This window comes from Taeniopygia guttata, chromosome 2 (genome assembly GCF_048771995.1).
Source record: "Taeniopygia guttata chromosome 2, bTaeGut7.mat, whole genome shotgun sequence".
In the NCBI taxonomy this organism is placed as follows: Eukaryota; Metazoa; Chordata; class Aves; order Passeriformes; family Estrildidae; genus Taeniopygia; species Taeniopygia guttata.
Genome location: NC_133026.1, coordinates 28,186,808 through 28,212,095, shown reverse-complemented (window position 1 = coordinate 28,212,095; position 25,288 = coordinate 28,186,808). Strand labels below are relative to the sequence as shown.

General features: G+C 35.1%; 1 long non-coding RNA gene across 3 annotated transcripts in view; it reads right to left on the bottom strand.

The window, feature by feature from the left end:
* Positions 1-25,288, bottom strand: part of LOC115493671 (uncharacterized) — a 111,949-nt gene that overhangs the window by 70,695 nt on the left and 15,966 nt on the right. For 2 of the 3 annotated variants that reach the window (XR_012054530.1, XR_005979463.2), the window contains exons 2-4: positions 14,245-14,381; positions 12,778-12,901; positions 296-384 (exon numbers count right to left, since the gene is read on the bottom strand). This is a non-coding gene — a long non-coding RNA (uncharacterized lncRNA). Of the gene's footprint in view, positions 1-295; positions 385-12,777; positions 12,902-14,244; positions 14,382-21,585; positions 25,059-25,288 lie in introns of those variants that run through there. The other variant, XR_003958531.4, reaches the window with a different exon arrangement.

The following is a 25,288-nucleotide window of genomic DNA, read 5'->3' as shown; positions in this document are numbered from 1 at the left end:
ATGGCCTAAAGCCAAATGTAGGAGAGTGAACCAAAAGTAAAGTAAAATGATGTTTCATTTAAGCTAATGAGAAGACCAAATTTTGGAGACCAAGTTTGTATTGTTTGTCCTCTCCAGAAAGAGTGAAGAATCCATATTAGGTTCTTAGGACATGTAATGTGATCATGACAATATGGTAATTAAATAAAGTTGAGCATCTATTTCAACTATTCTACAACACTGAACAAAAAGAGAAAAAATACCTACAAATCAAAAAAAAAAAAAAAGTTCAAAATCTTTACTGAATTCGAATTACCTTGTGTGGCCTCATTAAGAAATTATATTGGTTCTGGAGATGGAACTCTTTGAGTTGGAGCGCAGGACTTTTCTATTAAGGTGAGATACCTAGAGAAGAACAGAAAACATCAAATATCAACTTCAAATACCTGAGTACTCTTTGGTTTTTTGGGTTTTTTTCTTTCTTTCTCTTCTTTTTTCTTTCTTAAGTAATTGAATTCTTGGGACTTCTAGGAAAGGTGGAAATAGCAAAAGCTTTGTAAAGAAATCTCTACCAAAGTCTCTTCTTGATTACTTTGTCCCTGAATGAGAAGTCCTTTGTAGTTTTGTTTCCATCAACTTGGTGGCCTTTTGAATTTGCCACAAACTACACAGTAGCCTCTGATTCCCAGGAACTTATTGTTTGTGCCATTTCTGAAGCCAGAGCTGTTTTATCATTGATCCTCTCAATGGTTTCCAACCCTCTTCTTGAACTGCAAACCCTGTTTTTGTGCTGTAACTCTGTGCTACCTGTCACATCCTCTAATCCAGAAATTTCTATCCTGAGTAGAGCCACTTCCTCCCAGGGACAGAAAGACTGTCTTCATCTAGCACATTGTCTTTTTGTTCCTCCCCATGACTTTAACTCAGCTTGCCTGGATTTGCCTTGGCTATCTGCTTCTTTCCTAGCTTCCTTCTAAGTTTTTCTGAGAGGTTTTCTGGGGCTAACTTAGCTGCCTAAAGCACAGAGAAGCTTACAGGCACTGAAGGAGGTGAAATTGCAGTAATTATTCTTTCAGAACATTAAGATAGGGAAAAGGTGGATAAATGTCTAGGAAAAGAAAAAGGTAAGCCAAAATCAAAGACCTTTCACAGGAAAGACCAGTGAACACCCAGATCTCTGCAAAAGTGCAAGACAAGCACAGTTTCATTAATTTTGAATTATAGGCAGGAAAATAAAGTCAATCAGGTACTGAAATGTTAGACTTGGCTTTAAACAGGACACAGTCCAGAGCAAGATACAATTTTTCTCCTGTAAGGTATTGCTCTCACAAAACGAGGAAGAAGCTTTGTATGCTTTGTATGCAATTAAAACTTTCACAGAGAACCCTTGGTATAGTTACCAGCATTCAAGTCAAGTTACTAGCATATTGGAATACACCTAGGCCAAGTAAGACATAGTTAGTTAACAGATGTATATCCACAAAGTCCAAAATACTCCTAGTCACATGTCATTTGAGACCAAACAATATATCCTGCAGGTTACCCTTTCCTAAAAGGAGGTTTCATACTGAGCTTTGCACTCCTGCTCTGTGTGCCAGACTTGATGACCTCTGATGGAATGCAAATATATAAAGATGAGCCATATTTGCACCAAAAGAGATAATTAAAGAGAGGAAGGAAATTAAAAAAGAGAAAAATACATTGCAAATTTCAGAAAATCTACCTAATAGTGGAATAAGTGGATTGAGGGATAAATGGTCTCCCAAGAGATAGAACAGAAAGGCTATCTGCTTGGATTAGTACTAAATGGAATGAACAAAACACTAGAAATTACATTGCAAGGAATAATATTGCACTGCCAGGGGAATGGTCAGGATAATATAATTGTACTGTTTATCTCCAACCTCCCAAAACTGCAGGAGTTAGTATAATGAAAAACACCTTTTTATTCTCTTACTTTGTCACTCCTCTACTCTCAAACTCTTTCTTTTATGCTCCCAAGAACAGCTTTTGACATGATATTAGGATATGTCCACCCTGAAAAGAAATGAAAAGAAGAGCACCTGTTCTGATTGCTCATCAAACAGCAGTGATAGTCCTAGAAAAGCTGCTGACAAAGAGAATGCAGGAGACTCCCAGTTATGGGTTTTATTTCTGTTTTTCAAGGGAGAACTCCCCTTTGGAAACAGCCTTATGACAGCAGGCCAGAGGGGTGACATACGTGTGAACATATGTCAGTGCCCCCCGTGGTAATGTACATGCAAACATATGGCATTGCCCTCCTGGTGCATATTAGCTGTCAACAGACACAGGAAGGACCTTGCCCTGGTTATGTTTCTTATCATCCATATGGTTTTCTATTGCTCCTGATAGCAGATAAATTACAACTACTTCCAAAATCTCTGTCTAATAATAGTTTGTGTTTATTCCAAATATAGATGCTTACCCTTTCCCTTTGGTACTTTCACAGAATTCATTGAGAACCAAGCAACATTTTTTCATTGCATTGTAGGACTGATGATTTGAAAATGGGGGGAAAAAAAGAGAAGAGTCAACACACACACAGAGCTAAGGAGATGAATATCTGGAAGTAAACTTGAAGCTTGACACCTGTAACTCAGAACGGACTCAGCCACATGGGAAGGAAAAGCCTCCCTGCCACATTGCACACGCCACTGTGGTAAACACAGAAAATCAGGACAGTGGCCCAATATGAGGGGAAAATGCTTCCCTAGATATTTTACAAAATGACATGATTCTATGAAAAACTGAGTTGGAAGGTAACACAGTTACCTCAGCATATGGACTCATATATTTCTAGAGAGAAAGTAATCTGCTAGACATTTTATAGTGAAAACTCAACTGGCAAAAGCACAGACCATCTCTAGATGATGCTGAAGTTAATACTTTCAAAGGCTAGTTACATGAACTGTAAAGAGAAGGGATCCAAAGAGCAGTTAGCAATGCTTCTGCATTAGTTTACTACCTTGTTGTCTATTCCAGACATAATCCCAAACCTCTAGGCAGCCACTTCAATTAGTTCAATCATAGGCCCTAAAGTGGTGTAAACCACAAAGTGTACAAAATGAGTGTTTGCTTGAAAGCACTACTGTAAGTGACAACCCAAAGTCTGAGAGACAGGAAAATCACACAGCTGTCCTGCCCCCATAAAGTCAATCTCCTTGTCTGTTCACTTTCACACCCCAATATCTTAGCACACTGCACATGTGGGAGCTCCCATTTGTTTGCTGTACATCCAAGAATAGTGTTCAGTGTTTCTGTTGACAAAGAGGAACACATATGCATTGCACTAAAACAAGCAACATTATTCTTGAAATTCAGATCTTAGTGTGTTGAAACTCTGGTCTAAATATGTCAGAGCATAGTCAGACATCTGATTTGTCCTTTCCTGTTTGACTGGCAGAAGAATATCTGACCCATAAGATTGGTAGTTGCACAGATCAAGTTTGCAGAAGTACAAAAGAACAAGGGCAACAAATCACAATACTTCCTTATAGTAAAAAAAAATGTTGTGGGTTTGTGGTACTTCAATTCAGCTTAGATGATCTTGTGGCACTAAGAAAAGTCTTCCAAGATTGCATGTCGGTAAAATACATTTGAATGGGTTTATGCAGAAGCTCTCAAAACAATTTTCTATGTCATGTACATAATACGATTGGCATGAAAGACTCAGCCTAGCAAAGAATCAAGAATCATAACATGAGTTCCATGCTATCAAGAATCATAACATGAGTTCTTAGGACTATTTCAAAAGCATTTTAGTGGATCAGAACTAGTTTTATTATTTTTAACTGGATTTAGTATAGTAATCACAAAGAATCAAAAGCTGAGAGTTGTACACAATAGCAAATGCTACATGGAGATAAATATTTCTCACTTTCAGTAATTACTGGAATGATTTGGTGAAGTTATGGTCAATGACTGTTCCAAACTAAATACATTTGTAATAGTCTAGGAATATTATAAAAATCAACAAAGAACAAAAATTTAGGGCACATTGATGGGGTTGTCTCTATCTTTCAGGTGGAGAGAACTTTATGACAGGAAACAACAATAGGTTAAGGTAAACAGCTTATTTTGCCTACCTTCATATTTCAATACAGTAGTTCAATATAACCACATTTCTCCAAAGACTTGTATTCTGTTATTGAAAGGTAATGGTGGGAACCAACTTAAGAACATGTAAAATGCAAGATTTTTTAATCAATGAGAAGCTATTAATTTAACCAAGCCTTCCTGTAATAATATTGAGACAGACTGTCTGCCTGTTTTTACATTATAGCTAGCTTTGCAATCTGTACAGAATATAATGAGGTGTGTACATTTTGTGAATATATTGATTGAGAGCGGTCCGTAGGAATCTAATGCTGCCAAAAAGTTGGTATTGCTCTATGATTCTTGAGTGGTTTGCTTTCTGGAACAACCAAGTTGTTATTTTAGTAGTTGTTGACTCTTGCCACTCACTACATGTAGAATTCATTTAGTTTATCTTCACTAGATCACATTAAGCTCAGACTTAAGTTTAGACTTTATGTGATCCAATTACTGATTAACATGGGGATTACTGATCTGACAGATCCCCATGTTAAACCACACTGATGCATCACTTGACAGGTTCATTAAAGTCATTGTGCATGTGTGGTTCTGCAGCAGCAGGATTCCTCAAGTTCCCAAACCACCTCAGCCGCTAATCTAAGCAATTCTTGACCTGACATATTTGGAGTCGACCAAAAATTCAAGGCAAAAATTTGAGGTGGACAATGTAATTTTTAAGACTTACAGAAACCAAATGGATCTTCTTAATCTAAAAACAGGCCTTAGTTTAAGCATCTTTATCTCACTTTCATGATGTATCACTGCATTCTGATTTCAGCAGAATCATCCACAGCAGAAATCCAACAAATAATTATATTTTTATCAACTGTGGCTTTATCATAGATTTTATTAATAATTGTTATTAGCTTAGAAGACATACAAAAGAGAATCTATATTATTTTTCAAATAATTGAAAACTTAAGAAGCTTTTTTGCTTGCTGATTTCTTCAACTTAGTTCTATAGTTATTTGGTATATTCTTTGTACGAACTTTTTGGTGTAGTATCTGAGTACGTTTCATTAGTGCATTAAGCAATATAACTAATGTCTGAAACATGATACATACTCTGGAAAAGTTTCACTCTGTATGGAAAAACAAAACAAATCTACTGGATTGTGGAAAAAGTAGAATCAGTGATACTTCAGTGTAAAATACAGCTGATAGGAAAAAAACTAGGTATTTGGGCTTTTCGGAAATGTCAAGGTTCTGCAACTTGTGCTTATCCCACATAAGGAAAAAGCTGGGGAAAAGAGAGAAAAAAACACCTTGTGGGTAGGACAGTTTTGCACATTCCATTAGAAGTGGGAGACAAGGATCATTAGGGGGTTTTGGACTAGATGACATTTAAAAGTCCCTTTCAACCCAAACGATTCTTTGTCTGTGAATGATTCCATGACTGAGATTCCGCGAATATGCTGTATAATAGCTACCAAAGCCATTGGAGGTTTTGCTGTGCAGTGTGCATGCATCTTCCCCAACAGTTTGCTGCTTCTTACGTTCTAGCTGAGAAATGGGCTCTGGGAAGCCGTGACAGAATTGGAGCAGTCTGGCTCATGGTCAGTCTGCTCCAGAGGAGCTCATCTCCCTTCCCATGTGCCACCAACACAGAAAAAAACAGGAAAGGGGTCAGTATATATTTAGAAAGGTCATGTATGATACAGTCTAAAGATGGATCACATGTTAAATATTGGAACATAATTATTAGTAGGGGCACATTGTTCTCTTGGTTGTCTGGTACATTTCAATAACTTTTATCCCACTCACCAGCTAGCTAGCTGAAATATAATACAGAATAACTATAGTCTGATGCTTACATTTTCTAATGAAAATTTTGGCTATAAAGTAGTGTCTAGTCTTGGAATATTTTTATTTATATTTGATAGAAATAAAAAGAAAGCTTGGAGTTTCTAGTGAAAAGAAATTTTAAAATATATAAACAATATAAAAGAAATTAAAAGAAATACTAAAATTACATCATTCCACATCCAAAGTGGAGCTAATGTTCATATAGGTAATATATAATATTTACAACAATTCATTAATCAAAAATGTTCCACAGATTTAGTGTAGTGCAGTCTTTTACTGTATCCCTTTTATTTAAAGTGAAAAACAAAATCCAAACTAAAGCAGGACTTCTGTAATCATAATAGAAATAAATAACAAATAAAAATACGGAAACCATAACCTAGGATAGTGTGTCATGGGGAAAGGAGACCTAAGGTGACTGGATATGGATATGTACCCACTAGCTAACAGTTTATGACAAATGAAACATATTTAAGTATCCTAATTGTCTTTCTGATTTAATAGGATCCAATAAATGGAAACTGTATGGCCAGAATAATGAAAAGAGCACAAAATTTATCTCATTCTGTTGCGTCCTCTCTGTGTTCTTTTGTCCTTTGATTGCACTGGTGGATAATATTATTTTGTTCCCAAGGAAATATGTCCCTTTGATTAGGTTGCAGATATTCTCTCATTTGTCACTGTTCTATCAAGGTATGCCATGTAACAGCAGGAACCCTTGATTATTTAATTGCTTGTAAGAACTCATTAAATCTTACTATCAATCATTGGACATATGGCAAATATCACCCAATGGCATGAGAGGTTTTAACAGTGATCTGTCACTGGGGCATACCCTTTCTTTAGTAGCATAGGCCCTTTGTTTAGTTCTCTGATCATAATAATTTTTAATTAATATTGATTTGTAAAAGAGTGTTCATGCAGTGGCCTTAATCTATGGGTACAAGGATAATCTTCTAACAGGAGCATTTGTAATTCCATATAAATATCAAGGAACCCCATCTAAGAGAGTTTAACCTTTTTACAATGTTTTGTAGATCATGTTAGCCCGATGATAACCTAATTTAGTCTTCAAAGTGGATACGGCTCATTAAGAAAAACATATAAGAAAAAGTCACACAAATAGGTTTTGCATCAACACCTTCATGGTATCCTGTGAGCTATCTCTGATGATACAAATACAAAAGACATTTTTCAAAATGCAAAATATTAGCTATAGCTACTAGTGGTAGCGACCTGTGCAGGTCTATAACAAAATCTTGTTATAGATTTTGTCTATAACAAAAATCAAGTTAAAGGAGGAGGAAGTTATCTCACCAAATACTGTTTTATTTCATCACAGATCCTTAAGGTTTAGGTATATATTTACGTAGATGGATAATAAAGTAATGAAATCATTTGATTATTGCAAAAAGTCCTGCCTGGGATATGTAGATTTTACCATAAGAAAAATTTAGATTCAGCATTCTTTGCAAACAGAACAGAACAGCTAATTTTACCTCAAAATTAGTCATGCTCAAAAACTAAATAAACTTTTAAGATGAAAGTTCATAGCAGTTGACAATGGAACTACTCCATTTTTCAAATCATAAAAAGAGTGATATTTGACCATTTTCTTGTGATGACTACCCTTTTACTCTACAGGACTCACAACCTTTTACATAGTTTATTCATTAGTATTACTTGAAAGTTGCAGGAGGCAAAAGAGAAAAGCCCAACCACAAAACGCTTCTTTGATGATTATATTTAACAAAAGACTTGCTTCCATTCTAATTATTCTTGATATACTGCTATTTGGAGATAAAATCAGGATATTTAATCTACTACTTTGTAATAACTTTGTCAAAAATCCCTTTACTTTTGAAAATTTTGTGTCAAAAAACTAAGAATAATTGATAAAGAGAGAAAAGTGGAAACTGGAAGATTTCCATCTCTAAGTCAGGCTTCTATTCACACATGCTACCTGTGACAAACCAGGCTCTTTATCTGAGGCATGGCTGCCGTTGTAAGATAACACACACGACTTGCCATAGCAACAATTTAGTTTTGGAAGGGTGGGTTAAATTCTAAAGTTTGTATGTTCTTGGAACAAATTTTTGAATATGGATCACAGCTGATTTCAATGTCAATTTGTTTTGTGCTTTTGGTTCAATGGGTGAGCTTCATAAAGGAAAAGATTTGAGTGTAGAGAAATAGTAAAGAGCCAGACAACTTGCTTTAATACAGAGTGAAAGAACAGCTTTGAGAAGTAAGAAAGAGAATCAGAATCTTAATACCTAAGATACGTTTCTGCACTTTTAGGTATGGAAATTATTAAGAAAAGAGGCAGAAAAGAAAAAATAATTTTGAAGCTGGATTTTTCTGTGTAGTATTATTTCAGGTTACATTTTGTTTGATGACTTTCTGCCTCTACATATTTCTCTGCATTCATCCCTCTTCTGTTAATAGCAGTATCGTACCAGGCATCTGTAATTTGTCTTATGTTATGTTGTCTATTGATCATATCATAGTTTTTCAGAAAAAAACCCATATCTGCTTCATGTTTCATGATCTAAAAAACTCTATAATAATAATTTTTAAACTTAGTTTCTGAATCTTTGGTTCTTTTCCAATGAGGATTCACCAATGTCTAAATAGCTGTATGCATGCATACAACCTTGAGGACAGATTATTCAGGTATTTTGTATTCTCTGATAAAGTGAAGTCTAATTCATTCCTGTAGAGGCAGAAGTCCATCCTATAACAAGGGGAAAACCTTCAAGACAGATACTCAGCTACAACTATTATGTACTTAACATTATTAGAGCAGCATAAGGGATCAGGAGTCATTTTCCTTTATATAAATATAAAAGAGTCATTTTCCTTTCCTGGAAAACACTATAATACTGTCTTGAAATTCCTCTAAGCAGTGCTGCCTATGAATAACTATCCCAAGGAGCAAATCAGATATCCTAGTTCATGAGAGAGTTGTTTGGGAAATATTTCAATAAATACATATAATTTAATTATTATTTTGTTTTGTAGCTTACATAAACTCGACAAAATATTACAGGTAGACAAATTACAAATTTTGGTGGTTTTATAAACACTTAGTTATAAACATTTAGTAAACAGTTATAAACATTTTATAAACATTTAGTTACTGGGTTTGGTCCTGATTCCTCTTTTTTCCCCATGTTGTGACATTGTTAGAATCCTTTTGTGCTTTTTACTTCTCTTTTCCTGAAGTTTAATAATTGTAAAATGATAAAAATAAGGTGGGATGACAAACAAATTTTTAAATTCTGTTTGAAATTCTGACTTACGTCTTTGTAAAGATCTCTTTTCCCAACTGTCTTGAGACTATGCAAGTGAAATACTTCATCAACCATTCAGAAATACTGGAAACATCTTATTTTCCCAATAAACAGTTTAAACTTAAGGACTTCACAGACAGCCCGTCAACAAGAACTACAATACATTACAGAAACTTCATTGCTTCCAAGGTAGGCTAGAGTGCCATTTCACGAGTAATGAATGATGCTTTAAGATATCAGGCAGATACCCTATAGAGACTGAGATTATGCCACAAAATACAGAAAGTCTTCCAGGAAGCAAATGAATAAGATTTGCTAAGGGAGCATAGAATAAAACCCATTAAAACCCATTAAAGGAACCCAAACTATAGGTAGAAGGTAAGGAAGGATTGATTTTTTTTGTAGCTGTAAAGGCAACAGAATGCTATTTATTAATTAAAAGTACATTTTATGTATTGTGATGTGATAAACTGTTGACTGTTTAGGTGAATTACTTCAGAAATGCACTGAAATGCACCTAAGGCTATTAACACTGATAAATTATGCACTACTACTTTTTAAATTTCTGAAACAGTCTTCACAAGTACGCCCAAATCTATTTTCAGTTTTAAGCAGCAGTTTTGAGTAATCATATTCAACATTTAACTACTGCCACTAAAAGCTTCCTAGTCAGAAAAAAACCCAAGCTTTCACAAATAGTTTTAACTCTCTTATTTTCCCCTGTTTTCCTGTTAAGTATATATATATACATGTGAAACACAAAGTTTTCTATTTTGACAGAATCTGATTAAAAGAAGTGACATACTCTTAACTATATATTCCCTTGACTTTATATTCTCTTTAACTTGGGAGTGCTAAAACAAGTAACCTCCACCTGAAAGAAATGTTTGAAATATGAAAATAACATTTCTTGGGTATAAATAAACAAAAAGAGAAATCTGAAGGTGCATCTATATAAATAAATCTACATATTCTCACACACCAAAGTTCTGGGAAAATGTATTAATCTCTGGGGGTTTTTTATTCTAGGATACTAACTATCTAGGATAAATCAGCTATAGGTGAAAAAAACTAAATATTTTTCATAGATGTGTATCTTTGGACATACAATGTTTTAAGTTTAATACCCATATTTTGTATATATATATATATATATATATATACATATATATATATATATACACACATATATACATATATATAGTGTCTATATTCTGATATAGACATGTATTCTGTGTACTTACAAAAGAGTTTATATTTGAAAATCAGGCTTCTATCCAGTACCAACTTAGAAAATTCAACACTATATTTGTCATCTTCTATAAAATTGAATGTGTGATTATGGTTATATGGGAGTGAGTGTGCATTGTGTGTGGATCTGTCTTGAAAAACAGGCCTTTTTTGTCACTCTCAGATGGTGGTGATAGAGGGAGAACAATACCTTTATCTCACTATAATTTCTAAAGTCATTTAAAGGGTTCATTGTTTCAAATCAAAGAGCTATTCATAAGTTCCAATAAAATGCAATCCATCACAATTTTACATGAGCAGAAGCTTTCAGCTTATGCATATTTTGTCAGGAAGGCAATTTAAAGCTTATAAACACAAATCACTTCTTTGGTTTTTAACCACAAAACATTTACACAGTACTGACATACCACCTATAATACCTCAGTACAAAGCCAAGAAGTAGAGCAGGCAGGACCAGGAAGCAAGAACCTGGAGACAGCATTTTATGTTAAGAGTAGAATAGATGCTAGGGCATCAATTCAGGAATTCTCAAAAGACTGAGAGAGAAAAGGATGTTTGCCTATGCTTATATCCCTTATCAGAGTGTATATGAGATAATAATTAAAATAAATAAAATACATATCTGAAGCAGGTTTCTATATCCAGGAAGAAGGATTCTGGAATAATTTATTTGCTCTTTTTTTTTCCCCATATATTTGATGATTATGCTTGTGAACTAGTATGTACATTGACCAGATGCATAATGGCTGTGGTACCATAGCATCTCTGATCAGTAACTGATTTGGCTCAGTCTGCTAAAAAAACTTTGATGCATAAGAGTGAATCACTCTTAGAAAAAAATGTGAAGAAATATTATGTATTCTATTTCACTGGAGGAGAAGTGAAGCTCACAGATGCTCTACTGTTTCCCAAGCCTACAATCATTTAAGTGGCTTACTCAAAGAGCTGGAATCAAACATTTCTGTCCTAGTCTGTCTTAATGTGCAAACTTTACTCTATTTTTATTTAGTATTTCCTATTCTGGGAATCTTGAAAGTACAGTGCAGTGCAGAAAGTACAGTGCAGATCTTCCTAGGGAACTGGTATTCATAGACTCATGAATCATAAGATAATCTTTGTTGGATGAGAGATCTGTAGGTCATCTTGTTCAATCATCTGTCCAAATCAAGACTTATTCAGAAGCAAGACCAGATTAAATAGGGCATAGTCCAGTCAAATTTTGAAAGCTTTGGTGAAAGTCCACAGCCTTTCTTGACAGCTTGTTCACCATTCTCATTGTGAAGACCCTTAAGTCCCTTTTCAAGGTCCCATGATGCAACTTTTCATCTTGGATCTTGGAGAAGAGGTACCTATGTTTGTCCAATAACCACCCGTTATGTACTTAAAGACAGAAAATTATCACCTTTTAGCCTTCTTTTTGGAGGTTTAAGTAAGTACATTCCTTCAGGGCGCTGTATGCTCCAGCTCCTGTCTATCCCAGCAACCTTCTCTGGCTTTGCTCCAATTTATCAGTACATCTCTTACAGAGGGGAGCCTGACATTGTGGCACTACAGATAAAAGTGGGAATAAACACTTCCCGTGACCTGCTGACCATGCTCTTGTAGCCTGTTGGAACTCAAAATGTCCCTCAGGCATTTTTGGAGGTTCTAGGCTCTGGTTAGAAGTATTTGAGACTTTGGCAAGCAGCTGAAAACAGCTGTAATTTTGAGTTTGAGCCATGGAACGATTTACTAACTTTGCAGGTAGAACAAGAAGTCACAAAAGCTTAGATATTGTAGTAGAAGTAGTTACAAAGTAGAGGGAAGAATTTTTTAGTAGTGTACAAGGGGGTTTTAACACATGTACAGGGGGGTTTTTACTTTATACATGAGGGTCAGAGGTTTTAAGATAGAGGAATGTAGGCCAGTCCCGTTTCTCCTCTTTCTTCTTCCTTACCTCCATGTTCTTGATGATGTTAGCACTTATGGATTAGTTTAGAATAGAAAAGCACCATTTAATATAAGTAGTAAGTATTGGAAAAAAACGGTAAACATGTATCACGTAATGTATCATATAAAAGCAGCAGCCCTGGGCGGGGAGAAAGAGAAGAAGAAGACACCAGGCAGTGAGGGTGTCAGGGGTGTGTGTGCCTCTGCCTGAGCTGCTGACCAAACCACAGCAGCCCAAGAAGACAATCTTTTAGATAGCTTACAATAAACTGCCTTGAGACCGAACAACAAGAGGCTGCAGAGTTTTCTTTGGAAGCACAGGTTGGAGGAGAGACTTTACCACCACACGGAACCCCTGAACCAGGCTGGGGCTCCAACAGTAGCCCAGTATGGGCTTTACCTTTGGCTGTGCACACGTGGCTCCTTCGACTTGCTGTGCACCAGAATCCTGGTGTCCTTCCGTGCAGAGCTGTTTCCAGACAGCTGGACTCCAACTCACACAGATGCAAAAACAGCACTTCCCCCTAAAAAAACATACAATCATTTGTATTTTGGGAGAAAGAAGCTCTCAATACCACCACAACATGGGAATGCAGTGTAACAATTGCTAAATATCCTGTGTTTCCCACTAAGATTTAAGGAGGATTTCAGGTCCCAGACTTTTAGCTGTTAAAAAGAAATCAAGTGATTTATAGTAAACAAAAAGCACTTTGTAAAATAAAAGTGGAGAACTTGCTACTCATTGTAATGCACACTCGTATATTGTTTAGCAACATCATTGTTTCATTCCAAATAATCACAGGTCAGCAAATGACAAATTTACTGTTATCTATCAATTGATTCTGTTACAATGTCCCTGAGGTTTATAACTCCCACACTGGATCTTTACCCCTTTCCTAATGTTAAACTATTATCCTCTCTCCCCATTTTTGCTCTTTGATTTTAAATTTTAAAAAAGGAAATATTTTAGGCCCATTTACTTTCAGCATATCAAAAGGCTGCATATTTATTTTGGAACTGTTAGCTGCTACTGAGTTGTTTGCATGATAGAATCATGATCCAACATGAATATTTTGTGTTATAAAGCATATTAAGGAGCCAACTAAAAATCAACAGGAATGGTTATTCTAAAATCTTTTTCTCATTTGATGCAAGCAGGTTGTTTCAAAAATACATGTCTTCTTTTCTGTGCACACACTGCCTACAAAAGTGGTGGTGGCAGTTGGGTTGTTTTTAAAACACATACAACTCCAACCTTTCTTAATCTAATTTAAATTTTAAAATGTTTTCTGTTTCAATTCAATTTATTCTGCTCCTGCCATGGATAAGTGGGAGAAGAATGTTTAAAATAATAATAATTCTTTCCTCTTTCAGACAGCCAAGCATAGAAGAGAATAGTTCAGAGTAGTTGGGAGAACAAAGAAATCAGGCCTGGATTCACTTTGGTTAAAGCAGTGTCACATACAGAATCAGTATATTCCGAGTAGAACTTTTGGAACAAGCACACATGGCCTTAAATAAATACAGGAAAGAAAAGTAGTGACAGAAAATCAAGCTACTTCTAAGTTGCAGAACATAGATACAGAGGAAGGAGATGAAGAGACAGAGCCACTACTGCTGGAACAGAGACTTGTTGCCATGGGAGCGAGGATAAGGAAAGCTGGTACCCTGGAGGCAGTGACTGGGGACAAGAGCAAAAAGGAGAGGGATAAGAACTTGGAACACTGCATATACAGGGAACAGACTCACACACACATCCCTCTGTATTTTAGAAAGCCCAGGCTGCCTTATTTCCAACCCACATAATCACATGCGTTATGAGGCCAAGGCCAAAAAGACAAAATTTTGCAAGGAGAATATTAAGTACCTGTTACAGAAGTAGTCTGTTTTTTTTTTTTCTGAGCGGTCTGGTAGCTCTCTCTTCCCTTTGAGCTCATTTTAAAATACTTATGGTATTGACATACAAGGTGAATATCGATGCTTAGTCTCATATCTTCTGGATCACTAAGGAAAAGACAAAGACATTTATCCATGGAAACAGAAGATTCACAGTTTCTTCCCCAAGCAAGTAATACATTTTCTCATAGGAGTGCCACGACAATACTGTGAGGATATGGCTTAAACAGAAAGATAATTTTTAAAAACCTCGCTAAATATTTTTACTGATATTTTTCAGTAAAATACAGCACAAAAATTCAAGTAATATTCTCATGTCATGGGACATTACCATGCTCCAACAAGGATAAAATTGCTATAGAATTTGACTACAGTATTTTTAGTTTTGAAGTAAATTACTTTAAATTAGGTTGTAATTTCCTGTCTAAAAATAATGTGTTTCAATTTCCATTTTCCCAAACAGCAGGCATTTTATATGGAAAAGGTCAGCAAAGAAACTTTTCTCCTTTGCCTTTTCTGGGCACAGAGGGTAAAAATGGCTAATTTTTTTTTTTTTTTGCATGTTTACATATCAAACTTTAAACCCCCTGTCCCATGGTTTACCTGCATGTTTTTATTCTCTTTCCTCTCAAGTCTCCCTTGTTTTCATGTTCTTTTATTCTACAGTATGAGCTGATTGTTCAAACTCTGTGACCAAAACTCTCACTTTGTAACATTTTTTTTGAAAGTGTATAGTAATAAAAACAAGCAGGAGTTGTCAGTGCAGCAAAAAAAATAAAACTGTCTGTTATATGCAAAGTACATCTTTAATGATGTTTAAAAAGGAGATAAACATCTCTATGGGAATTCTTAAAACACTTATCTCTTAGGCCCTTATTTAGTTTTGCAAGTCTTTGTTGTTTAACAAGCTGGAGAAATGGGTCATCTAATGTTATATTAATCAGTAAATTAATATTTTAATTTGATTTTCTTTATAGTTGAAATGCTTGCGGCATCTCCAGTGTTTTCTCTCTCTGTGCGCTGATGTTAAGCAGTATCATTATCATACTGTACCTTGGGGTTGTGAGATAACAGGGTCCAGTGATAGCTCTATTCTTAGGAGAGTGGGAGGTTTATGATGACACTTCTTCATTTTAAATGGCACATGGAGGCTCTCGTGCACGAAAGGTCTTACAGCTGAGTCATAGGCTTTTCTACATTGGGCTTTTCAGTTCATATACTTGAAATCACACACTTTCATGTCTGAGCAGGTGATACATTTTGCCAATTTTTTTATAAGATCTTTACAGTTTGCTGAAGTAAAAATCTCAATTATTTGGTTTTTCATAACTAGTCCTGTTTTGAAAATTTTTGATAAGTTGCAAGAGATATGACTATCAATAGATGAAAAGAAAAGAAAACAAAAATTAATTATTTTTATTTAAAGGTTAAGTTACAGTTAAATCTATTTTTTTTTTCAAATATTCAGTCAGTCAAATACAGAAGACTTTTTGACACAAGAAGAGGCACAAACTTTTATTTAACATTATCAGCTCTAATTACCCTTCTGAAATGTGCTTGGAAATTCAGAATTTTGATTAGATCAGGCAAGATAGTCCCTGGCCCTTGTGCATCTTTACAAGAGCTGACAAAGAAAGCTTTCTCCTTTTTGCTGTCTTATGCATGACCTTTAAACAGGTCAAAATGGTGCTAAGATGGAAATGGTTCACAGGTTACTGTTAGGTGAGTACAAAGGAAGTGACAGTCTTTTTCCTTTTACCTCCTTAGTCACAATCTGACCTTCTCACCTTCTTTTTTCCCTCCAGACTCCATAATTGAGGATATTTACTACATCAAAGTTCCCATGCCTAGTTCAGGGCCCCTCCCTCTGTTACAAATACACAAATCACACATCCTAGTGCATGCTCGCTCTGGTCCAATGGTAAGTTACATGTCTGAGTGAAAATATAGGCTTGGTTGATATCCTCACATACCAAGGTCAAAGCAAATCACATTCACACATTCCATATCACACTTGGTTTGCTGGCCATACCTCAGCAGATGCACCATAACCATATATGACTGTAAAATGGTCAATACTTTATTGTTTCTTGAGCTTCACTGGCTTTGTAACACAGTCATTCACAAAAATGCATCCAAATGCAGGTTCCAGTTATGCTTGCAATTGGACAAGTGCAAAATTGGCTCAGGAGGCATGTAGGCATGGTGCCATTTTCCTTCTCTACCTCTCTCTTTTTTTTTCCTTTTTCTTTTTTTCTTTTATTTTTCAAATAATTTATTAATGTGAAATGACATTTTAAACTTTGCATAGCACAGGATTCTGGGGACTGAGTCATGTCTGGCAATCCTTACTCTCAGTCAGAAGCTATTTTTCCCTGTCTCAGAATAGTGGTACCAGCTTTTCAAAAGATAAATCTGCCTGGATTGAGTCAACCTCGAGTCCAGAAATGTTGTGTGGGCCGTTGGCTGGATGAATGCACCAGAATGTTTTGAAGTTAAAATAAATGGAAGAATCTAAATGAACGTGCTTATTATTTTAGCATAATAACACAGTTAATAGATAATCTTACATTATGAGATCCATGAAAGTTTTTGTGATGGATCATTGAAAACATTCAGGAATATTCATATTGCTTTTGATTGGTACTAGTTTTCCTTGAGGAAAGTACTCACTCATTTTTTACAAAAGCCTATAAATAGCCTGAATTAGTTTTGAATTAGAATGAAGTTCTGAGTCTTATTCAATGTCAATATCCTTTTGAATTCAAGAGTAGGCTTACCTCAGTTTTAATATATAGGACTTTTCTAAAAGTATGAAACTTCAGAGGTGTTTGGCTTCATTGTGAACACTTCACACCTCTCCAGCTATCATGTTATTAAAGTCAGCAATTGCCAGTGTCAACAGAATGAGTTTGTTACACATCACTGAATGTTCAGGGACAGGTTTGACGCCCTCTATGATTTCTTGAGACTTCACACAAAACAACATCTGTCTTCGAAAAGAGTTTCTTCAGCTCAAGAAGCAGGAAGGCAATACTATATAAGCAGGAGCAGCAGAGATGTCTTAAAAAAGTGGGTGCTCTAGAAGTGAGCATGCAGTGTAAAAAGAGACAGTCTACTTAAATTAAATCAAGTAACCTAAGGGATCTGGCTACTCTCCCATTTTTACAACACATGCAAAAAACAAGTTAGGAAGAAGTTTCTTCCTTTAGCAACTTAAAAAATAAATTGAAATTCCAATTCTTTTGTCCCAAAAGCAAAACAATATTTTCTCTCTCTATTGATTATCAGTCCACTTTGGTTGAAAACGGTCCTGACTAAGATCAAAATTGCTTTGAAAAGATGACTTTAAACCTGATAAAGTACCAGCAGCACTGCACTATGCTATCAGATGGGTATTTTTGGAAAATGAAAGTAAATCAATATTAATAATATAAACCAGAAATTGATTGATTTTGCCATTAAAATATGTAATGGTGAAAGAGCCCATATCTAATTATTTCTGTTAAAGTCTGTAAGTAACATATTAATTAAACTGGATACATGAAAATATCTGAAGACATTTGTAAGACTTACTTAGGTCAACCAATTTTTAAAAGCAAAAGTTCTGCCATTAATAAACTGCAGAAAGATCAGAGCTGTTAAGCAATGAGGATGAAAGTCACATGAAAGGATGACTATGAGAAATTTGGAAAAAAAATAATTTGCAGTCTCCATCACTCTCTGTCTCTTACAGTCTAATAAGTTAACTTGTACTGACTGGTAAGAGAGGCAATAAAAACTGGTAATTCTTTAAATGACACTAATTCCAGGATGTATGCAAAGCCTTACCAATGCCTTAGCATCTATCAAGGACATATTAAATAACTCAAGATAGTGGATTAATATTGTGTAACCATCTTCAGAAATACTAAACCATCCATTCCAACATCCTTACTAGCATTGATCATGAGCCAATGAGTCAGTACTTTATGTTCATTTCCTTTCATTTGCTTTATTTTACACTGGGGAATATTTGTACTACATTCCTGTTTCACATCAAATACACCTGAAAGTTCTTACCTGCCTTAATGCAACAGTAACTTTGGTATCCAGTTATTGTCTTTGATAACTATGCTCATACCCCACTCCACCTAAGAGAGAAGCGAAAATAGCAAAATATGGGGATAAAATGAAAAGGAAAATTAAGACCCAAAAGGCCAGTGAACTGATAACAAAACCAACATAGGAACAACAAATTGGTAAATTTGGAAATTAACATCTAATGTATGTCAATAAAGCTCTAATGATGGCTTTAAAAAAGTTAACAAAAGCACCACTAACAAAATGAGGAATTAGAAAGCACATTAGAGCAATCAGTAAATCATTTTGAAAAATAATCAAAATCACTATACAGAACTGAAAACCACTAAGTCAATCCTTATTGTCAAGCCTAATGTGATCCAATGTACTGTAGTGAGGGAATAGGAAGGAAGTGTCTACACCACATGCTGAATTAAAGAGAATCAACCAGCCATTTACTTTCATTTATTTAGTAACCTTCGTGATGAGATCATCAAATATATTGTCTCCTCAGGAATCATAGAAGGCTGGTATCTTGCTCTCTTTCTTCCATCCCCCCCTTTCCAACCTGATTTTTCCATCTGACTACTTGACCACTTAAATGCATGGGATTTTTTGGGGGGAAAGTTTTTTTTTATTTCTTACCAGAAGGAATACTGAGATATTATGCTAACAGATTAAGTCACTCTGAAGAATTCACTAATGGAATTCTGAAGATTACAGTATCATATTTTATGGAGCAGTGCTCACAACAGGCTATGTTAACTGAGACCAATAGGAAATAATTTGACTGCAAATGGTAAGTAAAAGGAAAAATGTTTCCTGTTCCACAAAAGCAAAATCAAACAAGAAAAACATCTTGATGGCAACACATTACCTATAAATCTAGAGATCACTATATTAAACAGAGAGGACTTTCCTTGTCTCTTGTTTTAGTAGGCAGGTCATCTGCTGTCAGAGTAATTTGTTGTCAAAGGTGTTTCACATGAACTCTGCTCCTGCTTCTTCTGTCTCAGTCCCATGATAGGAACCTGAAACAGCCCTGCCTGTAGATATTTATTCTGTAGAACACCCAAAGGAGGTGTTCTACAACGGGTAAGACTTGTGTTTCCTAAGGCAGTTAGTATAACCAAAAAATCCATCTGAGTGAGTCCATGGCTCACTGTACACTGGCTTACAGGATCCCTTATCCACACTATCTATAAATGACTTGCTAAGTTTGCAAGAGCATACAGAAATCATTTCTTTGGTCACTGTAGCCCCTTAGTACAGTTCTCTGTCTAGGCAACACTGCCTCATTCTGGCTAGCTCTGAATTAATTTGAATATTGCTATAGAGCTTTGTAATGAGTCATATTTATATTTTGAAAGCAACAAATGAAGTAAGAGCTTTTAGCTTTGGAGTTTCCTTCACCTACTTCAAACATGCTGCAGTTCATGTGTATTCAAAAGCCCACAATTTTTCCCAGCTGTAAAAGCTGGTCCAGTAGTAGATACTAACACACTTTGCAAATCTTGACTCAACTATATCAGTACATTGTGGTAGGAATATTACTACTGAGAGTTTCCCTGCTCAGGTGTACACACAGTGTAAAAGTAAATTTGCACTTCATGTTACTTCTAATACTCATACTCCCACATAGTTTGAGATTATATATTCATAGAAATATGAAAGAGATATCTCAAAAAAGGGATTTTCTTTGAAGAACTGTGGTTACATTGTCTCTTTTTATAGGGTTAAACAGGTTCACCACCTGCTTCCATGATAACAGTAATAAAGTCTCAAATGAAAGTTATAGATTATAAAAAGATAATGAATATACTACTGGATATAATAATAATTATTATAATAATAATACCACCACTTAAAGATGCACCATAAAATTACTGAAAGGTTGCACCAAACAATCTGAAAAGGAAGGAAGACACAGGTTTAATTCTTTGTTGTTTCTTGGAATACCTCTAGTAGTTTATTTTTCACTCTTGAATAGCTTCTGCACAATTTATTGTAGTTTTACTTGGTAGTAGCGCTGATTGTATATCTCCAAAGAGTTGAATTTGGAAAAATAAACTGTTTAAAATATCAATCTTTTATCGAAGAAAGTAAAAATATTATTCTTTTAAGTGTAAAATTTCCAGTTAGTGATAGTTGAGGCATACATTATCTATAGCACTATATTACTTTTTTCTGTTCCATTTTTTCTGGTAAAGATTTTGAGTCCCTATGAATTTATTTGTTGTTTTCACTGTATATGTAAACAGTGTATTTACCAAATTTCAGTAAATGGGGAGATCTGCTGACAATTTACTTTGACAATTCACTTTGACAATTCACAATTTGTAGAGCATAACTGCTTGCTAAATCATGTGAGTTTGCTTTTGCTCTCTGAACATTCATATTTTTTAAAATGTGGAAAGTACAAATAATGTTTAGCAAGTAAAAAGAAAAAAAAATAAAACTCTTTAGATGATTTGTGATTCTCTTCTTCCTCTCATATTCATGCAACAAAAGCTGTTTGAGTAAACATTCAGAAATACTAAAATGGAAGGGGCATAGGCTGACAGGAAGAATGGCTTTTCAATTGGTTACTTAAAAGTCTTCCATTAGGTGTCAGCTGCTTACATTTCCAAACATTATATCCCACAATAATGAATAAAAGACTTCCTAATAAAAGGAAGGCTTTTTAGTATGAACATTATGAGTGCCTACTCAAGACTAAGGTTAATTTTGTGCCTTGCATGAGCACTTTGGCTTGCAGATAGAGAGTTTGATTTAGGAATGGGTCACACTCCACAGACATGAAATATCCATCTGTTGTGTGAACAGTCATACTCTAGAGTGAATGGAATTTCTCAGATCAGAAGAAAGTAACTGAGTATTTTGTGATACCCGATCTCTTCCCCACCTGTGGAAACCTATTGAAGCAGCTCTACTTCTAAGGCATTTGTCAGAATGTTAATTGGAAAAATGACTTCATTGTGTGAGTCATACAGTCACCTCTGTGGACCTCATTAGGTTTAAATGAGCAGACTGAAGGCCAGAGCAATCATTCTGAGCACAGCCATATGTTGGTGAAGAAACTCTCTCAGAAACAGGCTCGTGGCCAACTATAGGGACTTACAAATGACTAGATGGAAGATGGAAGTCTTGGTGGCAGGAAACACACTGGAAACACTGACATACGTAGCATGTTCCCTTTCACAACAAAGGACAATTAAAAATATATATTTTAAGATAGCAGATTCACTACCTGGTAGGTTTTTAAATAGCTTGCAGCTTTTGAGTTGGGACAATGATATTTTTAGGTGGCTTGTGTGTAGGTGTGGGCTTCTTTGCAGGACACTCCATAGCTCTGGTTTGAAGACCCGTGGGACGCAAAACATTTTGGTGGGAAGTGAAGTCATTCCTGTCTTACTTCAAAATTAGCAAGGACAATCAAAATGAACAATTGGTTGAGTCTGTGACTTTCTGTGATATTATAAACTGTATTTATGGAGCTGCTTTTTACCAACATTTGAGAATTAAGTAAATCTGGATGAGAGTTCAGTAGAAAATCAAAACAACTCTGTCCCTCTCAGCAGCTAAGTAATCTCCAGCAGCAGAAGTAGTTCAAAGAGAATAACATATTCTACCATTCTTTTTTTTTTTTTTTTTAACCTGAAAGTTTCTGCTATTAGGTTATTCAGACTCAGAAGTGCTGAGAAAAACATTATTGGAAGATATAGTAAAAAAATCTTATCAGAACAAGTAAATGGAAGGAACATGGGATAGCTATCTTCTTCTTATGTCATCTAAATATAAGTTTGCAATGAGGCTTAAGTTGACTTACAAAGCTTGATTAGCAAACAGGGAATTAAAATCTGTGTACTTTTTCAGAGGATAACAGTAATTAATGTAGTCATTAATATATATTGAATACCCTCCCCCAAAACGAAACTATTGAAGTACAAGACTTTTGCGATTACAGATATTTCTTACCTTAAATATATCTATTCTGAAGCTATAGATTAAGGTACTTCTGGGACTGTAAAACTCTTGATAGTCTGACCTTTATGCAATTTATGTAAAATACTTGTATATGTCCGAACTTCTAAAAAGTGCACATTTTGCTTCCTTTTCTCAGTTGTTGTGCACAGCCCCTTTTCTATCTGAGCTTAAAATAAACAAGAATGAAGAAAACATTTAAAAAAACTGACAGCTCACTACAACTAAGCAGAAATAAAATAAGAAGCTTTTAAAAGCCAACAACCTACCCAAAAAAAGACTGAAAATCTTGACATTGTCATCATCACTTGAGAAACTGAAAACTGAATTGTATCTACTCAACTCCACGTTCTTACATGATGAAAGATAAATCTAAGATATGGCCTTGAGGCATCAAGCCCTCCCAAACTCTGCTCATGCAAGTTAGGTTCTTCTGAAAGGTATATTCTTATTACACTTAGTGTCATAATTGGAAACACAGAGATGAACAGCATTTCACAAAAAATGGCCGTAAAATTGCATGCTCCCATAAAAGAAGACACCAAGTCAGAACTTGTTTGTAGCAAAAAAAGAGGATAAAAACTAGGAATCAAAATACTTTCACCATTGTGAAAGCCCTCACATCCAAGAAACACATGATCCTTTTCCCAAGTACTCACCCAAGAGACAAAAAATATGCCCCTAAAGCACAGAACTTAATTTATAACACATGCAGTAAGCTGGGTATCTGCATCAAAACACCTAAAATTTAGAGGTTCCTACTCTGGATTCATTAAGAGATTTGGGATTCACAGGGCTCACCTAGTCCTTATTTTATTAAAGTTCTATTCAGAAATTTTCAGCATCTATGAATTTACATATCACTTTTAAGGATATTTCCTGTGGTTGGATGTAGATGTAGATACTGCTATGTCACCAATATGACTAATCACTATTACCCAGGCAGGTACATCTTTCTAGTCATATTCATCTTTAAAGAAGTATCACAATCAAATCTTCAAAGCAAAAACTTGTCATCTGAAAATTCTTTCTTTCTTTCTTTGAAGTCCCTTTGCACTTAGAGGTACTTTCTACGGAATATAATCTGGCATGCCCAGCTGCTTTCACTCTGAATGTTTTCAATTCTGAGCTTTTTCTAGAAAGCCAAGCAAGGAGCAAACAGCACTGAAGTTTATGTGAACCAATTATTCTCTATGTCAGCACTACAATATTACAATGGTATAATTCACTTAACCACAGCCTGTGCAATCCCTGTGGATAAACAAACTCTTAGTCCTTGGTGCACCCATAAATCCCTTTTCCTCCTCCCAGTGTCTAACTTAATGTTCATCCTTAAATTATTAACTCCCGGAACAATGTCTTCTTCTTTGAAAATAATAAAACTATCTGCCAATTGTTGTTACCATGCAAAAAATTAATTTTTCACAATCATATTAAAGAAAAATGTAAATAACTACATGGTAAAATTCTGCTATTATTAATTAAAGACTTTGATTCAAAAACATCGCTGTCTTATCTAGAAATGAATATCCATATTTAATTTTAATATTTAATTATTCCTTTCAGTAATCAGCAGAATTCATAGAAAAAAACTTACTTGATTGTCTACACACAATTGATTACTGGTATGGATTGTAATTTATTTAGTTCCATAAAATGGAACTGTGGTTTGAGCATTTTAAAACACAGGTTCATGTATGTTCAATATTTTGTTCAGTTACACTATTTGCCAATATTTCCTCCAATTACAATAACACATTCCAACTGCCTTTTCATAAAGCCATCTTTCTCATTTATCTTTTTTGTCCGCTTGGCAAGAAATATCCATAATGATGACTTTTTTCCTAACCTTGTATTATCAGACAGGATAAAAAGCAACATCAAACACCTGCTTCTCTGAGGTACGGCTTAAAGTTATTTGTTCCTCAGCCCAGGCCACAGATGACAATGCAGAATGTACTTTTCAGTTTATCGATTAGACTGCTGGGAAGTTTGCATTTTTCTGAATCAGCCTCTGCTCAGTGCACTGCCTCTATGCTTCCAGCTGTCTATACTTCCAACACTCCATTCTATTTTGAACACTTTGTTGTTCAAAACTCATGAACTATATGAAAGTCTCCATTCCATGGAGCAATAAGGCTTCCCACAAAGTGGATCAACTGTTAGAGACCAGCCTTTTCAAATATTTGGGCAAGTCTTGCACTGCATCAGATACAGGGAACAATACACATATGCAAGAGTGAACTCTTGTCTCTGATTGGAGGTTTTTCCCAGCCTGACCACCGTTTCTACCAAATTTAAACAAATAAGGAAATGGAATGTAAGAAGCTAGAAAGACCCACGCCATTGAGAAAATTAAACAGTTCTTCCTGAACTGCTAATTTTTTTCATCTAACATATGCTATTTTAATTCATTATTAGTTATGCTGCTAAATTAACTGGAAATATATAATTACACTTTAACAACTCTATTGTAAATGCAAAGTACATCCTTAACTGGAAACTTACAAAAGATGCTTACATAATGCAATACTGACATAGGTTATAGACTTCTTGTGTATTTCAAGGGTTTGTAATGTTTATAAATATCTGCAAATTAAGAATTGATAAAATAAGACTTTTATAAATAAAATGTAATTATTTTTCAATGTTTCCCAGATCATACTATATGCCAAATAAAGTTCTTCTGCATAACCTTGGCCACATGTTTCAAGTTTAATAGAGTTAATTTTCCCCACTCAGTAACTATTTTGAGTCTAGTAGTGCAACCTACTTAACTAATGGTGAATTTCTTCCTGGCACACCAATACTACTACTAGTACTGATGTATATTTTTCTTCTTCTCTGTCTGCCTACAGAAGAGCTATACAGCACACATGCAAATTAATCTGTGGGAGATAATCCCAGTCCCTCAATTCACCCATTTTAACATCAGGAAATAAGGAAGTTGAGTACTGAAAGCTCTGTAG